This window comes from Prosopis cineraria, unplaced genomic scaffold (genome assembly GCF_029017545.1).
Source record: "Prosopis cineraria cultivar Desert tree isolate PC_DT_omini unplaced genomic scaffold, ASM2901754v1 PC3, whole genome shotgun sequence".
NCBI classification, from domain to species: domain Eukaryota; kingdom Viridiplantae; phylum Streptophyta; class Magnoliopsida; order Fabales; family Fabaceae; genus Prosopis; species Prosopis cineraria.
This window is the reverse complement of record NW_026555334.1, coordinates 35,684,955-35,703,722: the sequence shown is the minus strand read 5'-3', so window position 1 is coordinate 35,703,722 and position 18,768 is coordinate 35,684,955. Positions and strand designations below refer to the sequence as shown.

The 18,768-nt window shown below is 30.6% G+C and overlaps 1 pseudogene; it reads right to left on the bottom strand.

The window, feature by feature from the left end:
* Nucleotides 1–14,012: 14,012 nt before the first annotated feature.
* LOC129305561 (uncharacterized protein At2g33490-like) lies at nt 14,013–18,628 on the bottom strand (annotated as a pseudogene).
* Nucleotides 18,629–18,768: the final 140 nt, after the last annotated feature.

The window sequence follows — 18,768 nt, the reverse complement described above, 5'->3', positions numbered from 1 at the left end:
AAATGAACAGGGTACTAATAATTAAAATGATTGCTTTTATAAAATTATATCAATGCATAAAAAACACTGAAATAGTGATAGGGACTCGCAATGTCAATGTGGCAGTACGATTCCCGGTCAGGGTTGTCTGTACCTCAACTATTCTTCCTAGTTCCTATTGCCGTAATGCAAATTGTCCATGTTCACAACTTGGGAAAAATTTAAATACACATGCTGAACTCCAACGATAAACTTCAATTGAATTTATTTATTTTTTAATATGTTTAATTAAATACAAATGATCAGTATTTTAATTTTAAAACCTGGGTCATGCCACGAGACTCTTTTAATTCAATTCTCATGTCATGTTTGGTATTATTAAATTAGCAAAGTGAAAATAAAATTAAAGATTAAATTTTAATTTAAGCATGTTTGATATATAAAAGTTATAATTTTTAAAAATTCTGATTCTATAAAAAAATTAAAATTTAATTTTATTATATTGACCATGAAATTACTTCAATTCTTTTAAATTTACGTTGTCTACTTATGATAGAAGAGGTCTTTTTATTTTTGAAGACAAGGTAATTTAGTTTTTTCTTATTTTAAGTACATATATTAATTAAAATTATAATAAAATTTCATCTTCATATCAAACATATTTTTAAAATCTAATTTTATTTTGTTTTTAATTTTAATTTTATCAAAAACTCTTTTATCATACTAAATAAGACCTTGTAGCTTGAAAGTAGTTGAATTTGTGGGTGGAAAAAAATACTTGAAAATTAAAAGGGAGTTTGATCGTGGGCAAGTAATTGTTTTTATTTTGCATAAAATAAAACATGTAGTTCTATCAGAAAATAAAATTACTATCTAATAATTATTATGTTTTGTTATTATTTAACAGTAAATTATTTATTTATGAGAAAAAAATATTTGTAACCTCAAAAATATTCATCATATTTTTATTTAATTTTTAATTATATTTTATTATATGTATATTAATTAAAAAAATTATTCGTCTGTTTAATTAAACAGGAAAGGACAGGAATGTTGCAGGACGCAATGATGCAAGCCTCTCAGGGCAAAGGGCAACTGGAGATTCTCAGAATCTGTGAGTTCACGTGTCAAGCTTCGGACTGAAAATATCAAATTCAGCAGCAAGGCTCCAGTTATTTTATACCCCCTTTATTTAAAAATATAAAATATTTTTAATTAAATTTTATATTTTAAATAAAATAATTATTTATTTTTAAATTTATTTTATCTTTTTATATTTAATTTTATTAAATATTTTATAATAAATATAAAATTATTATTAATATAAATACTGTTAAAAAAATAATAATTATATTTTAAAAATTAAAAATATTTTATATTTTTAAACGGACGGAGTATGCACGCATAATAGCATGTATGCATTATTTACATGTTTTATTCAATAAAGAAATTCAGACAAGCAAAAATGAATCTAATTTAATTAAATATATTCCTGCATTATTGGCGCAATCAAATTTATTTTATAATTTTATATCATTATTATTATTAACGTAAAGTTCAATAGTTGAAATTTACAATTCATCATTTCCTATTTCCTTTATTTTAAATTATCAAATATTTTTAAAAAATATTTAATATTTTAAAATATAAGATATTTTAAATATATTAAAATTTTATTAAATAAATTTATTTTAATATTATTATTTTTTATAATTAATTTTTATCCATTCTATTTTCAATATATTAAATTATGAGTCTTTTTAAAAATTTATATTTTTATTTTAAAAATATAAGATTGTTAAGTGTATTTAATAAAGTTTATTGATATATAAAATTTTATCTAAAATTATTTTATAATTTAAGATTGAGGGAATATTTCTCTATCACATAAAATGATTGACTAATGCATAAATAATGTTATAATTTGAAAAAGCTAAGAACTTATACTCCCTTCATTAAAAAATATTAGACATTTTTTTAAAGAGTTAAATTTTAAAAAATATAAAATATTTTTTGTATTTTAATGTGCCATTAATGTGCTTTTTTAAAAAATTGCTTATAATAAATAAATTACTTTATATTTATTTTAAAGTTAAACACTTTATTAAATAAGGATAAATATAAAAAGATGGCATTAGTTTAATAACAAGTAACTACTTTATTGAAAGGTAAAATTTAATTAAAAATTTCTTATATTTTTTAATAAAAAATACTTCATTTATTTAAAAATGTAAGCAATTTTAGTCAAATCTCACCTCCAATAAAGTAATTACTTACTTTTTAACTAACTTTATCGTTTCATATTTATCTCTATTAAACGTCTTACAATAAATATAAAGTCATTATTAATATGGATACTTAAAAAAAAAAGACAATAACTAGACCTTAAAAAATTAAAAATACCTTAGATTTTTTTAAATTTAATTTTTTAAAAAATACTTTATATTTTAAAATAAAAAGAGTAACTTATAAGAGTTAGTATTCAAATATAACTTATAAATTATACTTGAATAATTTTCAAAACAACAGAATGACGTGCTATGATAGCATATCAATTATAAGAGGCTCTCATGACCTAGCGGCATTGACATCCCTCCTCTAATGAAAAGGTTGTGTGCTTGACATTGGGGGAAAAAGTGGGTGTGTTCCTACCTATGGACAGGTATGTGGATATAATTGGTAATCGTTTCTTACCAAAAAAAAAAAAACAAAAAGAAAATTGTACACGAACTAGCAGCTAAAAAAATATAGACGAATTTTGCCTTATACATTAGTAAATTAATTATGTATATAATACTATCTTCCTCCTAAATTGTAAGATAATTTTAAAGACATTTTGTTACCCCAAAATATAAAATAATTTAATAAAAATAAAGTTTTATTAGTTATTCTTGTATAACATTACCTTTCAACTAGAGAGGTGATTGAAATGATTTTAATACAATAATTAAATATATAGATTTAAATTAAAAGCATTTTTAAAAGTTTATATTGAGATTATCTTGCAATTTGATTATGAGTGTCTTATAAATAGGAACAATTGGAGTATGGTTTAATTAGAGTAAACAATGTTATATCAACAAATGTTGGTTCAATTGGTAAGGATTTAACACGTATTCTTTCCAATCCTATTTATAAGGTAAAAAAATTTTTTTTATTCTATTTATAAGTCACCTCATTAAATTTTCATTGAAAATTTCTCTATTTGATCCGCCCTTTGTAAACGATGCCCCTAATGGATAAAATTATTTCATATTTATTTTAGAGTGACACACCATATTAAATAAGGATAACTATAAAAAGATAATGTTAATTTAAAAACAAGTAACTATTTTATTGGATAGTGAGATTCAATTAAAAATGTATTATATTTTTTAACAGAAAAAATATATATTTAAGAGGGGTAAAGTTAAAAAATAATTAAATTTTTAAATAAAATTAATGAGTTTTAAGATTTTTCTTAATTCCATTAAAACATGTTGATAGTGTCTTGTAAATAAGATCAAAGGAATAACTCACAATGTCATGGGATAAAATCATGTTAATGTAAAAACTTTGTTGGTAGTACATTTATAAACACTCTTTGAATTTAGAGACACGTATTAGCCCTAATAAACCCCAACCTAACTCACATAAACATTTGGTTATAAAAATAAAATGTAAACAATATGACTATAAATTACTCCATTCGTAATATATATAAGAGATCTTCTAATTTTTTTTTTATCTCTAAATATAAGAAGTTATCAACATACTCCCTCTACTTTTATTTATAAGTGAAATCATCACTTTTAGTTTATTTTTTTATATAAGTAAAATTACATTTTTTAATAATTATTTATTGCAAACTTTCTAACCTCATAATTTTATCATTTATAGTCCTAAAAAATAATTAATAAAAAATTGATTAAAATAATTAATAAAGGGTATGGTAGTTCAATTTTTTTTATTTTCAGACACAATTAATATAGTTAATTAATTTTGTCAAACAATATGATACAATTTTTCTTTTACAAATAAAAATGGAAGAAATATTTTTAATAAATGGATCATTATACTCTTATTATATTAAAAAGAAAAAATAAACACTCTTATTAATTTATTTTAATAAAATGAATTTATTTTTATATATAATAATTAAGGACTAACATGAAATGTTGCTATGTTTTAAATAAATAATTAATTTTTGTTAATTTATATAATTCGATTAAAATATTTTATATACAAAAACTGGAGAGTAGGTACGGTCTTGGAAGTTGTTAAAACGTGTCAGCAACTAATCACAAAGAACAATAAAGTGTAGGGTGGTGTAGTTGAAGTACGGTACAATCAGTAACAATCCGCCGCCTCATTGAATTGGTGTTAATGGTACATTCGGTGAATGTCACGGAAACAACATAATTATTTTGGTTAATGTGAATCCCACTGCATTTAAATTCCTTCACATGTTAACACATCTCAGTTAAATTTTTTTTTACCCAAGACTAAAAGTAATTTTTTTTGTTATAAACAAAAGCTTAATTTTGTTATATCTAGAAATTCATTAGAGCCAGAGTATAAAAGTTTAAAAAAGAGAAATTACATACACGTCTTCTATAAGAAGATTAATTAATTCACAATATAAAATATAAACATTTTCTTTTAATTAATTTTGATTCAAAATATAAGTAAGCTACTATTTATAATTTTTTTATTTTACCTTTTGTATTTATTAATAGATAATTGTATTTGTGAATTTATGACTTTTTTCACTCATCACAAATCAGATCTACTCCCTACATTAAAAAATATAAAGTTTTTTTAACCGAATCTCACCTCCAATAAAATAGTTACCTATTTTTAAATTAATTCTATCTTTTTACATTTATTCCTATTAAATATTTTATAATAAATATAAAGTATTAGTTAATAGAAGTGCTTTTGAAAAAAGGTAATAATTATACCTCAAAAGATTAAAAAATGTTTGATATTTTAAACGGAGTGAATAAGTGTTAAAAAGAAAAAAAAACATATCTTCATGAAAATAACAATTTTTTTAGTACACGGATTAATGTTAAAAAATAATCATATTTTGGCCTAAAAGGAGCACTTATGCTTGTTCACTTGCAATTGTAAATACCAAAGTTTGACTTATGAATGAATTGAAAAATAATTAATTTTCTTATTTTGGATCTAATAGTAATTCTCCTTTTAAAAAAAGCTCTTAAAGAGATTACATCAGCTATGAATTTTAAACGCGTGTTTTTTAAGATACAGACAATATTTTTACAAACTATTCCCTTTATTTAATATTATAAAATACTTTTAGATGGCATTTCAATTTATGGATTTGAATTTTAGATTTAAAATTAATATATTTAAAACTATTTATTTGGGTAATGTAAAAATTTTTAAAGATAAAAGAGAGATAAGTGGAGTTTTGAAGTAAAAATGAAATATTAAAAGAGATAAGTTTTCCTTTATTTTTAATCAGTGAGAGATAAGAACGGGATATAAGAGGAGTGGCAAAGAATAACAGAAATACTGATAGTAAAAATGTGAAGAAAATAAGAGAATTAAAATAACTAAAATTTTAAATAATTAGGGTTTAGAAGAAATTTAAAATTATAAATAAAATAAAACATGAATTTGGATTTGGCAGAGACTCTTATATATCTAAATAAGGGATTTAATTTAAATTCAAATCCAAATCCAAATATAATCTTCATGCTTTCAAACGAACCATTAATTAATTTATACTCTAAATAAATTAGTTAATAACATTTAAAGCTACACATCTTTTTAATGTTTGTCCTTATTTTTGCTGGATATCCTTATTTCCCTTTTAGATTAGTGTCGCAAACATTAAGATTTTTTTTAATGTTTCTATTTAGCTTATTTAATAGATTGATTGTCCCAAATAAAAATCTTATTAATTACACCCCTAATTTAAAAATGTATATTACACATTGAAAGACCAAAGTGCCTTATATTTTTAATATGATATTTCAGAAAAATTTCTTGTACGTAATACTGAACTGAGAGAGTAAATCAATTTTTTTGAGACAAGTAATTAGCACGCACAGTAGCATTGTGTATGGGAACGAGTAGCTATTTAAATAAAAGTTCCAATTGTAGATGGTGAACTATATATATATATGTGTGTGTGTGGGTCATTAAGGTCTTCCTTCACCCTTTGTTAAAAGAAAACTTATTTTTGACAACTAGGAACGTTGAGGTCGGAAGACATTTTTTTAATGGACAAGGAGCTTCTTTTACTGATAGCCCCTAATATTCGTGGTGCTGTATTTAGAATAAACGATAGCCCCTTCAAATCACACTACAATCTCAATGAAAGAAACTTTAAAACCAAACAAGAGCAAGGCACCAATAAATATCATGGATTAGGGATTTGCCCATTATAATTAAGGTCTGTCATTAGACACTAGCACTACCTATCTATACCAGGGCAGGACAAGCTAGTGGCATAGCTAGTCATGAAATGCAAATTTATCAAGACATGTGCGTATGATCTCAAACTTTCATGGTGTCTAAAGTACAAGTCTCACTATTAATGGCGAGTAGAATGCAGATTCAGCGTGCGTCGTTAATCCTCGCAAAGTGTGTGCCATAAATATGCGTACAGAGGTATAACTTAAGCCATATATACTATCAATAATATGTTTCATGAAAAGCCTCGTGCCATAAAAAAAAGAGTACTGAGTCGTTTCAAAACAAGGGGTTGGTCCCTTCAATTTTAGTTGAACCCCCCTGGGATTCATTTCATCAATACTTCCTTTGAGCCAATATCCATATATGAAATTAATCTTGTGTGTTTTCATCGAAAGAAAGCAAGCTATATAGACGAGAGTTCCTTTTTTTTTTTTTCTTTTTTTTTTGGGGGGATGGATAACTAAATGGAGGAAACAGATCCAAACGTGACACCCAGCAAGAAGGACAGTTCATTTATGATCCATTCTCCTAACAGAGTCAGCCTGACTGACTCTGCCCCACCAAATGCCTATAAAGAAAAAACATCGCCTTCAAATCAATCACATTACATGATGGACGTCCAACATGTGTGATGGTTCATCAAAGTTTATCACTTCCCTTAAACATCCTTCTCTAACTCCAGCTTACTCAACATCATTTCATCATTAACAAATCACATGGGCATGCCAAGCTTTTCCGTTTTGCTTTTCTTTTTTAAAATCCTTCGTCTACCAAGGAGTCATGGAAATTTAGTTGATTATAATATGCGTCTCTTCAACATGTTCTTAATTTACTGGAAGCTTATATATAGGAGAAGCTGGAAATTGCTTTGTAGTCATCAAATGAGTGGGAAAATTATATTATACCCTTTAATTCCTTGAACAGATTCTTATAGGGATTGTACATAGGCGATTATGGCCTAAAGCACGATGTCAGCATCATAGTCAGCGGCAATATTTCACATTTAATTTTATGTAATCAGAATCGCAAAGGAGCGAGTTCTTACTTAGAATTCGAACGATGAACAAAAGGTAATTCACCAATGGTTTTCATTAGGCTACCAGATGCAGATCTGAAGCTGCTGAGAGAGAGAAGAAATAGAGCACTCAGGTTAAACATTACGAGGGCGGAGCCAAAAGAGACTCGTCTCATCAAAGGTGAAGAAACAGAAAACTTTTGATTAATTAATTATAATAGCTACCCACAGAATAAAATATACATATACATTGACTGATGTAAAGAGTAAACTATAGGGGCAAGCATAACGAGTAGCTTCATAGCTAGATGGCCATCAGAAATTCGAAACGGAATTTGATTGAACAAGCTTTCCGGTCTGCAATTAACTGAAGAAAACCTTTCATCCATTATACACCACAGCTCCACAGAAATCCATGTAGATAGAGGGGAGAAAAAAGAAAGAAGTTGGGGGTGGGGAACAAGTAATTCGTAGCCAAGAACAACTTTACTGCTACCACTCAAGCTAGTACTACGTACAATGAAAACAGCAAAGAAAAAACAGCAACAACCCAGAGATAAAAAAGAGGATCGAAGGAAATGTGGAGAGAATCACAAGTGGAGTGTGAGGTCAAGCTTTACGTGGTCGAGCTCAACAGAAGCGGCATCAGGTCCGCTAGGGTTAGGGCAGAGATCAAGAGCAGAGACGACGGGACCGCCACGAGATTCAAAAGGAAGCGGGTTTGGAGGGACGTGGGGGCGTGCATGGCTTGCACGTGAAGCTTCCGGTCCATCCAGCAACACTGGTCGTCAACGAAGAAAAGACCGGGAGGCTGAGGCGCTGGAATCAAGATGGGCAGAGAGTGATCGCGAGGAGCGTTGGTCCGGCGAACAGCGGCTCGTTCCTGCTTGTGGGCGTTCTGGTGGCCGCCGAGAGCCTGGGAGGAGAAGAACTTGCGGTGGCAGAAGTGGCAGCGGAAGAGACGGTGAGGAGGAGAGCGAGGGGGGGAAGCAGAGGGAGGGCTCATAAAATCGTACAGAGGAGGGTCTGAGCTCGAGGAAGCCATGGGAGGAAGGGTACTGTGAACTTTCGTCCCTAGCTGCAAGCAAAGCCCTTGACGGACAGTCAATAAATAAAGCGAAGATGCTGATGGAGGATCGGTTTGCCCTGCTGAATTGACGGCAATGCCCTTCTTCTTGAGTATACATAATTAATAGCGCCCATCATTCAATAACAACCCTATATTTGCATGTGTACACAGTAGTGTACGTACAGACAGGTATATAAGGCGAGACCCTCGTATATATAAGTTGACATATAAGCCCTAACTGCACTACTTGCATGATGGCGTACAGTTGAGATGGGGTTATCATTTAAATTACATAAATAATATATGTTGAAGACAAATGGGTAATGAGGTGCGTTGGAAGGATATCTAAGGATATAGGGACGCGGGTAAAATGTGTATGGATGTGTTTTTTTAAATTTTAAAAGGATTGAATACAAAGAGTCACTGAAACCTATATATTTACTCGAGTGCTATGATATATAGAGAAAAATGACATCATTTGTGCTATATATATAAAGAAGAGTGACACGTTATTTCAGCATAAAAAGGAAGCATAACATTGATAATCTCAGAATAAAAAAGAAGGAAACGTGACATAGGTCAAAGGATGAGAGGACGCAAGGGAGCAAAGTGCGGTAAGGAGGGAATTGGGTTCTTGTGGGAGAGGAAGGGACGACGAGAGATCGACAGCTCATCCATACGGTTACGACGCTATTAGCTCACTAAAAGTTGCACTGCTTTTCCATCTATCCCATCCACTTCCCCCACCTCTTCTCCTCTCTTTCTCTCTCTCTTATTATTTCATATATCCTCAAAAATTTGGGGATCCTTTTATCACCTCTCGAGACAAATTTAAACCCCAACTGTAAATCAAGTCAAGTCGCCCTCTATTCTTTCTCTCTTATTCTATTCATGTACACTCTTCTTCATGTTTATCTATAATTAATTCACAAAAATTAGTTACATAATTGAAATTGTTTAGAAAGTGCTTTAATCTTCATGTTACCTTTAATAAATACCGTAAAGTTAAAAAAAAAACAAACAAACATTTTTCATCTCCCCATGAAAATTGACAAAAAGGACACAAAATTGTTATAAAGTGACTTATATTAAGGATTGAATAATTCTCCTGTAAAAATTAAAATGTCACTCAATAGAGACGCGAAGGAGTATTTAGGATGGCATCATTAACAAATAACAATGTGGGTACACTTCAATCATCCTTTAATTCCCAATTTAATACTCGCTCTTTTTCCCTTTCTCTCTTTTCTTGAAACACACTCCAAATCTCTCTTCACGCAAGGAGCAACACATCCTGAGCACACACCAGAACTCTGTGCGCGCGCGCGCGCGTTTATTGCTCTTCTTCCAATTCATTATTCACTGAATTTTGGGTCCAATTAGTGCTGATTACGTTGAGCCTAACACTGAAAGCCAAATGCCAAATGGTTAAGATTCTGATGTAAAGAGTACAGCCTATAATAACTTTTGCAGAGAACGTGGGGAGTGACAGATTAAACCCCGAGTCACAAACAAGGATCCTTCTGCTTTATACCGTCTTCCATCTTTAGAAGAAACTAAAAACAATGACATTGAGACCATTCATAGTCATAAACTCACGAATGCAACCTTCTCTGAATTCCAAGTTCAACTTGATTTTTTATATGCTACTCCCTTCTACCTACTTTCTTTGATCCTGTTTATAGTATATTAAAAAAAGATTTGAATCCTATTTATAAGCTACCTCATTAAATTTTCATCCAAGTTTTTTCCATTTAATTTTCATTAAATTTTGGAGAGAGAAAATATACATATTTAATATGAACAAAGTTAAAAAATAATTAAATTTTTAAATAGAATTAATGAGTTTTAAATTTTTTTTATTTTAATAAAACTTGTTGGTAGTGTCTTATAAATAGAATCAAAAGGATACTTTTAACTACTTTACCAGAATAAAGGAAAGGTGGTATTTTCTTTTAATTTTATCCTTATTTAAATAAAAAATTTTAAATTTGAATTAAATTTTTATACTAATGACTAAAGAATCTGTTTAGAAAGCATACTACAATAAGAATTGAAGTTTAAAAGGAATATAAAAGAAAATTAGAAAATGTTGTTCCTTTCTTAGGCCGAGGATGATCGGAATACAAAATAATTGGATTGTTGAATGGATCTTCATGTGAATCCTTGAACTTCGTGCATCGTCATAATTAAATATTAATTGAGGCGCCTCGATAAATAAATGACGCTGCTTATGATTTACAAAGTGTTCATATTATTATATTATTATTATTATTATTATTATTATTTACTACTCCCTTCATTCAAAATATAAGGCTTTTGAGTCTTTTAAAGTATAGTTATTATCTTTTTTAAAAGTGCTCATATTGAATAGATTATTTTATATTTTTAAGATGAAACACTTTATTAAATAGAGGTAAATATAAAAAGATAAAATTAAAAATAAGTAACTATTTTATTAGAGTGAGTTTCGCTTAAAAATATCTTATATTTTTTAATAAAAAAATATAAAATTTATATCATGCAGTGATAATGAAAAACACTCAACATAGGCAAAAATTCTAGTTAAATTATATTTACTATTTGTTGTATCACAAATATTATTCTAGTTTGTGAAATTTAATATATTTTGTAAAATTAGGAAATGATTCCCTTATAAATTTTGATTTACTCAGAAATATCCTATTATAATTTATTTTTATTTTTAACGTGATGCTAAACCTAATTGAGTATAAACTTTAAGCTTTAACATGTATTATTGACTCTATTCTACAGATAAAAATAAATATTTAAACAAATATATACTAAATATAAATAATTTATTTTATTAACAAATAGTAGATTAAAAGTTCTAAACCATTACGAGAAAAATTATTCAAAATGTATTATTGTGAACAAACTACTATAGTGTTTTTTTTTTTGTTTTTTTTTAACACAGATACTCCCTCCATTGTTTAATATAAGCAAGGAATATAATGATGTTAAGCGCACTCTGCACACATTAAGATATGGCAATTTGTGTCTTCAAAAAATATCTTTCCTATTTCGCCCTCAATAAATACAGAGTATGAAAGAAAAATTAAAATAGCTAGTTAATGAATTTGTAAACATCACGTTAGTTTGATATTCATGGAAGCCTGTAATATTATATTGCTGTCAAGGATGGAAACAGGAGACAGGAGACTACAAATGAGTGATAAGCAAGAGAATAATGATGCATTATAACTCAAGATCTCGTGGTTTAAAATTATGAATCTTTTCATTATAATAAGTTTGTGTGCGTATTCCTTTGGTCCCAAATTATAAGAAAATTTGAATATAAGTTTTTAATAATGATATTTTTTCAATATTACCTTTCAAGTAAAGAGAGAATTAAAATAATAGCATAATGATTAAGTGTATATGAACATTTTTAAAAGTTTATAATTTTATTTTAAAAAAGTAAATTTGTAAAGTATTGTTTTCTTAAATGTATAATCTTGTTTTGAATTATTTTATAATTTGAGATGAAAAGAGTATAATCAAACTTTATTTGGTGTGAGGTTTTCAACATTTTCATTCAAGTCTACACACACTTGAATTTGTTATTTACCTATTAGATGAGGAGAGAAATTTTTGGGATAATTGTCAAAGTAAATGAAACTTAATTTAAGAAAAGATATTTATGTTGGAAATTGTGGTTAAATCAGCGTGAACTAAAAAATTATTTGAGGATTCAATAGTAGACAAATGCTTTGACCAAAAAAAAAAATAGTGGACAAATGGAGCTTTGATTAGTTACTCTAAAAACTATGGTATCTTAGGATTATCGATATCTGAGATGTAGCAAAAGATAACTCTGTAGTGCCGCGCAAGTCTGCGGGTTTTCTTTGTTTGATTTACGATAAATAAAAAGGCAGGAGAAAAAAGAAAAGAAAAGAAAAGAAAAGAAAAACCAAAAGTGTAGGACAAGAAGACCCCAATAAATTTACTTTAGGATTTAAAAGAAACATGAGAGAACCCAAATGCCAACACTTGACCCGGAATCCTAGAAATGCAGTGAATTCCTGATTAGTCTTCCGCTGACGTGTACCGGAAAAAGGCCGATTTGCGGGAAAAAGCAGATGCCCGCCTCTGCCTTAGCCTCGTGTTCTTCTCTAAAGAACTTAAGAGAGTCTAACAAAATCTTTTTCCACATCTCAGGTTTGACCTTGGAACCATCCTCGTGGTCGTGGCCATGACATGAAAGGCACTTTATTAATGTTAACTAATTCCTTGATTGGGCCACACTCCTTGTCGGTCTGTAAATTTTCTTGGCCCAATTCTCTCTTTGTAATTCGGTTCAAACTACTTTATTCCAATTTTAGTTACATCTTACATGATTAGATTCCAACATGTTTCTGGTTAAATTAGGATGAAAGATGAAGTCCACTCTTTGTGTGTGCAGCAATTTCAATTTCATTAAGAGGAGTAGTTATCTTTTTCTCTTAATAACCAAAAAATAATCTCTACTGTTGAGGGACTTACCTGTGCTAAACCTAGAAAGAAGCAAGCACTTAAAATGACCGAAGCAAAATGTGACTTCTATTCTGCACTTAAATCCACATACATTATAGGGCGCGTATGATGAGAAAAACAACCTACACATAAATATACGCGCGCACATACATGCATACTACGCACACATCACATTGCCGGCCCAATAAAATAATGTTTTTGTTGTATGTTTGGGTGAATCAGAACCAAAATTTATAAATTTAAATTTATTTTAAATTATAATTTTTTTTATAACTTTAAATTTCCTAATATCTTGGGTGTTTTTAAATTCTAATTATTTCAAACATCTAGTTTTTTTATTTCTACTAGTGACCCTTATGGTCTTTTCTCATTTATTATCAATTAAGAAAAAAAATACATTTATTATTTCCATTTTAAATCTCATTTCACTTCTCTTCTTCATTTAAAAATTTTTAAATTATTGAATTAAAAAAATTTAAATACAAAGATTTTAAATGTGAGATTTAAAATTCAAAATTTTAAATATAAAATTTAAATCCATCAATTTAAACACCACCTTAAACAATAGGACAAACCAATCTTACATTTTGGTATTATAAAATTACATCTCTAAAGCAAATTTTCAAACGTCACAGTAATTTTATTGGACAACTTCAGGACCATCATCTGAAAAAAATTCACCATATTTCTTCCACACAAAAATTGAAATCAAAGGAGAGGTCACATGGCATCAAATCAAGCTATTTTGGTAAATGAAGTGCTCTGTGATGCTATGCATTTCATAAAAAAGAAAATGCCATGAGCATTCCAATTCATAAATACAGCATCCAACAGCTGCCAACTTATATTCAGCTGGATTATACTAATTACAGTATTGAGTGAATAACATATTAAAATTCTTGCAAAAAGATCAATGTGAACAAAATGGCACGATTATGTGGAGTTTAATTTTAATTTTCATAATTACTAGTTCCAATGGAGTCAGCACAATTTGTGACGGGGAACTATACATAAACACCGTATTTACAAAGACTTGCCTGAAATTATGGGACAGGACCCTAAACAACGTTCTGCTGAGTAAGACCCTAAAACTCTACAGAGTCAACTCGGAAGTACAAGAAAGTAATCTCCCACTCGCATGAAATCAAAACCTCATACTAACATTCGTTCCCCAGAATAGCACTGCCTCTACAGAAGCAAGGGTTTAGCTGCCACCTGCATCCACTGAAAATCCTCAAACTCAGAACAGAATCATTGAACAAGGTAAACATGACACAGAATAATCAAATCCATGCCAATAGCAAAAGTACCAACAGCAGAAATTACAATAAACATACCTTGGATTTCATTGGAGCGAGCAGCCAGCTCAGATAAGCTTGATACTCTTTCGCTATCTGAGAGGGTTATAGGAGTTAATGGAGGGGACAGAATTTCAGCCTTGTCAGGAACTTGGGAAGTATCTAAAATCTTAGCAACGTGTAATGACATACCTCTCTGACTGCTAGGGGGTATAGAAAAACTCCGAGAAACAATTAAAGGTGGGGTTGGAAGTGGGGAGGATGCCGCAGTGGATGCTGCTGCGGGAATTTTATTAATCGCAGAACCCTCCTGATTTCGGGATACCAATGGAGCAGAGTGAGCTACTTGCGAAGATTTCGCAGGTTTGGCGAGTTGATTGTTAGGAGGTCTAGGAAGCTCATGAAGCTCACTCATCCTCGATGAAGAAACAAACGAAGGCAAAACACTAGAAGATGCTTTAGGAGATAAAGGCTGCGGCATTGAAAAACGTGAAGGTATTCCAGAAACTAGTGGCAGTGTTTCAGTAAGTCCAGTTGAATTGCCAGATAAAAGAGGTTTTACTGACACAGGTTTACTAGTCAATGGACCAGACAAAGCTTGTCTTTTGACTTTCTTAGTATCAAAAGCATTAAAAACATCAACTTGTGGAGGTGTCAGTCCCTCTGACGAAGGACGCGGTAGCTGGGAGGAAGTGGCATCACTGTTGCTTTCTTTAAGAACAGACGGCGCCCCACGGGTAGTTCGTTCAGAAGATTTACCATCACCACAATCTTCTCATTTTTTTCATCTAATGGAGAAGAATGCCTCAAATTATGTGAACGGCCACTTGAACTTGGGCGGGGGCCTGAGTGACTTAATTTTGTAATATTTGTTTCTTTTATGTCAACAGGCGTGGGAAGTACATAAGCATTAGACTTCGCTGTAGATGGTGTTACCAGTTGTCTTACTTTGTCAGCAGGGTCAAATTTCTTTTCCGCTAATATTGGAGCTGAATAGCTGCTGAATCTATGCTCTCTAGTAGAGACTTAAGATCCCCTTTGTCTACACTGACCTACCAGAAGAAAAAATTGAAAATTAACACATAATGACCCAAGTGAAACTACAGAATCTTTTGTACTTAATGATCTAACAGACCAACAAGGCTGCAATAAGACTTGAAATAGGCAACGTCCCCATGCCAGGCCAACATCCCTAAGGTTTCTTATGCTTCCCTTAGGCGCTCATCAGGGAGATAAGGAAATTCAAATACAGTATTTCAATATTTCATAATTAAGGGCCCGTTTGTTTAAACCCTTATTATTATTATTATTATTATTTATTATTTTGTGCAAAAAGAAAAGGGGTTTCAATTATGCTAAGCATGGCTGTTTTCAACGATGACATTCATTACAAATAAAATCACCTTTTTAAAAAATCTGTTCTGGGTTTATTTTGATAAGCTACTTGGATAACTTTCTAAAACAATCAATTTATTAAAAAGTCCATTTTTATGTCCTTTATTCATATAAAATTTTTTGAGTTGAGCTAAATAACCATAACTCTTTTAAATAATTTGAAAATCACTTTCCCTCCTTAAGCTTAAACAAACAAACATGCTCTAAATTTGTTTTATAGATGTTATGTTCTAGAGCAGTGCATTATTGAGATTATATTATTGTGAGCATTAATTTAAGGTTTAAATTACAGTTTTAAACTCGATTAAATAAAAGGAGCAAGAGATAGCACCTCTGAAGTTTCTGTCGTTGTAGCTTGAACATATGATCCTGATTCCTCCACCTGATAAAAAACTATCAACTATTATATCATCATAATAAGAACTAATTATTCAAAGTTCTACATTAACATGATATCACTTTGGATGCGCTTCAGAAACAGAGTATAGGTAGATGCAATAGAAAATACAAACAATTTTTCTGCCAATATAAAAATATACGAGCACTTAATAAGACATAACATAAGGAACTTCAAACAAGTTTGAATTGCATTAAACCCGAACCTCTGTAGAGTTCCGTGATGTTGCAACATCAGGTCCCTGCTTATATTCACCCACTTCAGTTGCCTCACAGCCATTCTCACCATCACCCTCAAATCCACTGAGTTGGTAATCAATATGTTGTTGTTTGGTAATCATCCTAACATGGGGCTCAGCAGCCTCAAGTGATTGGAGTCCCTTGCGAAAGAAGCTCAACTATATTTAAAGCAGAATAATAAGGGGGGGAAGATACATTAGTATCTGCATTTGGCAAAATAAAAAAGGTAGAGAATTAAAGATAGAGCCGAAGTTCCAAAAAAAGGTGGAGATGTAAAACTTGAAGCCTTAAAGAAAACCTGAGCTGCATAGTGGCGGGCAGCTTGAGTTAGGAGACTTCGGGACTGCCCCTGCTTCAGAGATTTTTAACCGAAAAGCATATAGTGTTGCTTCTTCTTCATATTCATCCTGAGCTGCTTGCAACTGCTGTGGAGTGATACTTTCACTTTTTGCACTTTTGACTTCCCCTTTTCTTTCTGTTGGGCAATCATGTATTCATAAACTTCTCTGAAGACAATGAATCAGAATCAGGAAGCAATCACTTAACAAGAAGCAAAACAACCCATAGAAATGTACAGACCTTTTTTCATCACATTGCCTCTTCATATCCTGCATCAGGAATAATGGATAATTGAGAAGTAGCAACATTAACATTTTATACGCCATAATTATAAACCAACATGTTATTAACCATATGGTTTTAATTTCCTTTTTCATTAAGGAAATCTTATCAGAGATAAACGAAAAATACAAATGTTGGTGCGTAAGATGCCCTCCAATGAGAATCAACCAGAAAAACTCTAAAGTTATAAAACAAAAGGGTTGAAAGGCCACAACAGATAGACCTCCTTTACCAACGTGCATGGCACCCAAAGCAAGCATATATAAACTCTCTCCCATAAAATATGTAGGGTGAGTAGGCCCCCAAAATGTAGGCATTCACCAAACCAACCAACCAACCAGAGAATCCCAAAACCTCAGGCTACCCCCGTACTTAAGTAACCTATGCATGTTAATAAAGGACAAGGGGTCCTGATACAGTCTGTTCTGTCCCGACAGTAATTACTCTTCCCTAGTATTAACTAATTTTAATAGCAGTCAGTAATAACTCAAGTAATAGAGTAATGACAGAGCTTCAAGGGGGAAAAATAATGAAAGGCCAAATAAATGTACATATTGCATCCATAACCTAACTATCTAGGAGTCAAACAAATGATAAAAAGAAAGAAAATAAATAAACAAACCTCAACAGTTCGCAATTCAGAGAGAAGAATCTCTGCTGGGTTTTTATTGTCTGAAATATGTGATAACGCTGAGGCACAAGAAGCCTAGAGTCAGACAGATCATATGTAAAAGCATTATGGTAAAATGGGAGCAAATAATTCAAAAACTTTCATCCGGATCAAGGACTTACATAGCTATCAAGAAGTTCTTTAAGTTCAAGCTGCACTCCACCAAGCTTACCCAAAAGTTTACCTGGATACATTGCACAGATACTAACCAACTATAGCACATACTATGCATGAATTATAACAATTATCATAATGACTCAGTTGCTTGAACAGGAGAGCAATGACCCACTCACCACTTTCTTCATCATCATTTAGTGCAGTCTTCTCCACTAGAAAAGTGCCCATTTCCTGTAGTGACTCAGAAAACTCTGGAAAACATATACCACGTCAAAGTTACAAAATTGGATCCCTCAAAAATTAACATTGTATTCTCAAAATCATTGGAAAAGAAACTCCATAAACTGGTGCATTTTTTCCAAACGATTAAATGTGTATCCCTTCACTAAACTCTAGAAGAAATTATAAATAAGCAAAGAAAAGCAGGATGACCAATCAACTGAATTTCAAAGATGAACAAATCTTTACCTACCAAAAGCACTGTTTGCAGTGGCAGCGGCAGCTGATAGCAAGCTATCATAGCAATTCTCATCTCTTGCATATCCTGCCAAATGAAAAAGAAAACCTATAATGCCTTGGGAATCAAAGGGCCATAGAGGAGAAAAGAAAAGAAATGGAATTGTAAATATCACTGGATACAAGCAAGAAAAACTATTAAATTTCCATATACACAAAGTAATCAATAGAATGTTAATTGGGCAATAGGCACAAGGATATAAAGGGGCAACTAAAGCGAAAGAATTGCTGAATGTGGAACACATTAGCCATGATTATCCTTATACCAAACTTTTCACATATTTAAGAGTACATATTATGAAGTAGATATTATCAATATATCTATGACTTCCCCCACCATAGAGACCTTTAACGGTGATTTGTCTGAAAAGGCGAGCTATCATCATAAACATCACACATTTTACTGTTTGCAGCAAAATATTGTATTAACCCTATCAAAAGGATGACAAAAGTAACATTAGGAAATAAAGTAACAAGCTAAGGATATCTTCCTTTCAGATGCAATTCACCGGCTACACTAGAA